Genomic DNA, 5000 nt, shown 5'->3' with positions numbered 1-5000 from the left:
TATGCGCTTGGCTAAGAAGCTCATAACATTGCCATCCGGAAGTATAACGGACCAACACACAAAACTGTGTGTATCCATGAACGTTTATAGTCGGGTTAATACAGTTCAGTGAGCATTACTCATAAACGCGGATGACAAAAAACAATAACAAAGACCTGAGTGACGTCATCTTCGAACTATCTATAGATAGAATGGATTTGACGTCACTTGGGTCTTTGTTATTGTTTTTTTTTTTGCCATCCGCGTTTGTGAGTAATTCTCACTAAACTATATTAACCAGACTATAAACGTTCAAGGTTACACATAGTTTTGTGTGTTGGTCCGTTATACTTCCGGATGGCAATGTTGTGAACTTCTTAGCCAAGTGCATACTATCTATATGACGTGTCAGGGAAGATGAAATGAATCCACACGAGGCTTGGAGCGGTTATTATTTCCTTGGCAATAACATTCGCTCCCCCCCCCCCACCCCCCGCCCCCACCAACAAACCTGCCAGATGAATGAATAAATAAATAAATTAATCATTTTTAAAAATATAAAATATAAGTGAATGAATAAATAAATAAATAAATACATAAATAAATAAATAAATAAATAAATAAATAAATAGATAAATAAATGAATAAGTAAGTAAATAATTAAATAAATAAATAAATAAATAAATGAATGAATGAATAAATAAATACATAGAGATCAAGAAATCATGTAATGAATTCAATAATAAAGTATGGGTTACCATCAGAGTCTACTTCTAGATGTCACTGATTGCCATCGATCGGGGACAAATTTTAAATCTATCCCTACCAAATTATGCCCCTCTTCCCACCTCCCCCCCCCCCCCCCCCCCCCCCCCCCCCCACACCAACATACACATACATATAAGACACAAACACATAACCATAAACAAGTCCAATAAAAATTTAAAAAACAAAAACAAAAAAAAAAACAAAAACAAACGCGTACAATACTATAAAGCATTAATCACAATAGATATATTATTATCTGCTGGTCTTCCCATTCTTCATGGCAAGCCACCAAATCCTACAACATTAATAAGAGAGAGATTGTTTGTGTAGGACGACGGGATCCGGTTTAACGTGGGGTGGATTAATTCCAATTGTATATTCTCTATAATCCTGGTCCTCAATCGTTTTCTTCTTTTCTTCTTCTTCTGAAAGAACACCCCCCCCCCCCCCCCCCAAAAAAAAAAAAAAAAAAAACAAAAAAAAAAACAAACAAACAAAAAAAAAAAACACATTAATTATTTTGGCTAGAAAACTCGTTGTTGGAATAATAACCTTGACCCTCATTTGGGCAGAAATTCTCAAACCTGAAACTTACTTGAAGATTCTTCCTTCAACTCGGAAATCCCAGGTTCGTGAGGCTATGTGGTCTAGTGGTATGACGCTCGCTTTACTATCGGAAGGTCTTGGGGTTCGAGTCTCGCTCTGAGGGGGAGGGGGGGGGGGGGCGAATATTTGAGTCCTTGGAATAGGCTCTTTACTCACATTCTCTCACCGTACTCCAGGTGTAAAATGAGTGAGATAAAGAACTGAACAAGTGTGTATGAAAGGTGCCAGACAAAGCAAGAAAGAAAAACAAAAGAAGAAAAAAAAGCCATCCCAAAAAATCAGTCGCGAACGAGGCCGACTGACTTATGAGATGGTTTGTTTTTTTCTTGTATTTTTCATTCTTGCTTTGTCTGGCACCTTTCATACACTCGTCAAGTTATTTTCTTACACCGGTGTCTGCCCTTTAATTTCTTAATTTATAAAATGAGTACCTGGCCGTTAACAGTGATGTCTCTGTCGGAAAAATTCTTGTAATATCGCCCAACAGGTGGTCACGTCTCGTTCTATATGCTACATGTTGCTGTTGGTTAGGGGCCCTTTGTAACGCGCTATGAGCACATTTAGTCGATATTAAACTATATAAAAGCCCACGTTTGTTTGTTTGTTTTTGTGTGTTTTTTTAGAGACCCCCCCCCCCCCCCGCTCCCCCACCAGGATGAGACTCATTTTATTTGATCAATATTTGAAGAACGAGTTATTTAGTTAAAATCTGAAATACATATTTATTTGTTTGTTTGTTTTTTCTATAGCACAGCAGACGGCATTGTGACACCAACGCTTTAACAATACCATAGAGAGTCAGGCAGGTACTGTTAAGTACCAAAGTTCTAAAACACAACACACACACACACACACACACACACACACACACACACACACACACACACACACATTCACACTCACTAGCGGATGAAAAATAAAATCCAGCAATCTGAAATAAATGTTCGTCTTTTTTTTTTCTTTTCTATAGCACAACAACCAGCATAGTGACACCAACGCTTTTTCAATACCGTGGATAGTCGGATACTTGTACTATTAAGTACTAAATCTATAAAACACCACACACACACACACACACACACACACACACACACACACACACACACACAAACACCAGGAAACCCCATAACTCAATCTTTCCAAATGACAGGCAGGTACTAAAACGGAGAAGGGCCAGACTGTCACAAAGAGATCCAAACTGACGATTATCGTGGTACCTACACCAAACTAAATCGGTGATCGATAAATGGCCCGTATCTGTAGCATTAGGGTGGAAATCCTACGTCAATAGGAATTATGCTTCATCATACATCAACAACTAAAGGGCCCGTGGCTTGCTTGGGTCAAATTACCATTATGTCTTTATTTATGGATGTATGATGACAAAAAGGGGGGGGGGGGGGGGGCTATTGTCACTGACTTGTGACGCAAAGAAATATATCACACTACGTAGCTTGGAGTACAGTTTTTTTTAAAAAATAAGTAGAAAAGGAAGGAGGGAAGAAAGAAAGAAAGTAAGAAAGTAAGTCAGACAGAAAAAGGAAAAATAAAGGAAAAAAAGAAAGTAAATAAATAAGAAAGAGAAGAAAAAAAAAAGAAAAAAAAAAGAAAGAAGGGAGGAAAGAGTAATGAAAGAAAGAAAAAAAGAAAGAAAAAGGAACGAGAAAGAAATTTTTAAAAAAAAATTGTTTTGTCCATCTTTTCTTTTGTGTTTAGTTTATGTATCCTAAATCTCTCCCCCCACTTAAAAAAAAAACCGAACTGCTAAATGTTAAGAAGCAACATGCACCTTTATAAAATATGATTTGATTAAATAATAACAAAACTTGAAAATTAGTGGGCTTTACAATAATAAGGAAGTGTTTATGATATTAAATTTACTTGTGACAACAATACGCGCAAGGATCATTCCCTCATGGACATTCATTTTAATCGTCACAGGGGAGGAAATGCCAATCAAGGTACACAACCCAGTAAAACAAACATTTCAACAGGTCAATCCAGAGTTGTGTTCCTTTATTCCACTCGTCCGGTCATATCTCAATGCCATCATGGTGTGTCTGAGATTTTACAATGACAATATTATAATACGGATTTTTGTTTGTTTTTGTTTTTAAAGGTTTTACGGCGCTTCTGCTCCATTTAGGTCATATCAGCATCATTAAATCGGAAGAATATGGGATTGTAAAAATATATCTATTTACAATGAAAAACATAAGAGAAAAAGTAAGACAAATGGGGGATTGGTTCAAATAGGGAACAGATTGTAGATTCCAAGAGCATACTTTTAGTGTACTAAGTTTGAGATCACCTAACATTCTTATCCAGACATAAGCATAGGATCCCATTAAAAGGAATATTCTCAGATACTTGTAAATCGTTAAATGTATTCGACAAATATAACAATACATAACAGAGAGGTGATTTGCAAGGGGGAAAAATTAATATTATGTCCCAAAGCTCTAACTATACAGTTGACTGATTCGCTCCCAGCCAAGGACTCTGGCCTGGATAAAGGCAAAAGGCAAAAACAAGTAACCTCATTCCAAGACAAAGACAAAGCAAGTTGGAAATTGGAAATCAAATACAAAGGGCTGGCAAGTGATCTCCCTGCCCGCCATGGAAGGACAAAAGACAATATAATATGATTACTAGTCAGGGTCCCCATCAAATCCTTGGAATTGAAAAAAAAAAAAAAAAATATTTCAAGACATCAAATCGCCGGAAAAATAATACGTCCGGCGTCAAATATCTTCCCAGAGAGGCCATTTATCAAGGGGAAAACTTCAACAGGGTTGTCCATTCAGGTGTCAAGCATTTGTCCAGCGTCAAATATCTTCCCAGAGAGGCCATTTATCAAGGGGAAAACTTCAACAGGGTTGTCCATTCAGGTGTCAAGCATTTACTAAACTTTTACGCAAACCCGTGGATTGAAGCCCTCTCTGAATGCTGAACTCCAGTAAACAGACATTATGTGCTTACTTTTTTCTCTCGTTTACCAGCTGATTGAAAAAACATACATACTGAATTCCGGAAATATACGGAAAATTGGAACCTTGTGTCAATCGTTACTGGTTTGCTTGTTTGTTTTTGTTTTTAGTTGTTTTTTTTTTTCTATTGGTGATAAGGAGTTAGTAAAATGTTAATTCCCGAGTAAACAAATTCAAAATTAGAAGAAAAAAAATCCAGATGAGTCAATGGAGGCAGACGCCAAGTCCAACATTCAATAGCATAACATTGTGTCATGAGCACAAGCGATTGTGATTTGGACCAGAGGGGAGAAGAATGGACTCCTCCTTACCCCCCCCCCCCCCCCCCCTGACTTTCTCTCCCCCCCCCCCCTGACTTTCTCTCTCCACCCCCCCCCCCCCCCCACCCCATTTTCTACGTCCAATCACTTACGCAAAAGATTCGAGTGCCTGAAATCCTGCAAACAAAAACGTTTCGAAGTCGAAGGGTCCCGCAGGGAGCGGTGCTGGTTGTGCTTGAGATGGGTGTGACAGAGGCATCCCCATAGGCAGAGGACTCACTTGGCCCCAGTGGGGATCTAACCGTTGGATATCGGGTGGACGAGGCGCCGATGTGAGAAAACTGAGATCCTGATGACGTTGGCACGGCTGGACTAGACGACCTTAGTGGCTCGTATC

The 5000-nt window shown here is 38.5% G+C and overlaps 1 protein-coding gene across 2 annotated transcripts in view; it reads right to left on the bottom strand.

Moving 5' to 3' along the window:
• The window catches only part of LOC144956042 (uncharacterized), a 179159-nt gene that overhangs the window by 72541 nt on the left and 101618 nt on the right, over nt 1-5000 (bottom strand). The window lies entirely within an intron of this gene.

The sequence above is a fragment of the Berghia stephanieae genome, chromosome 10 (genome assembly GCF_034508935.2).
Source record: "Berghia stephanieae isolate SIO BIC M18660-M18661 chromosome 10, UCSD_Bste_1.3, whole genome shotgun sequence".
Taxonomy (NCBI): Eukaryota; Metazoa; Mollusca; class Gastropoda; order Nudibranchia; family Aeolidiidae; genus Berghia; species Berghia stephanieae.
This window is presented reverse-complemented; position numbering and strand designations above follow the sequence as displayed.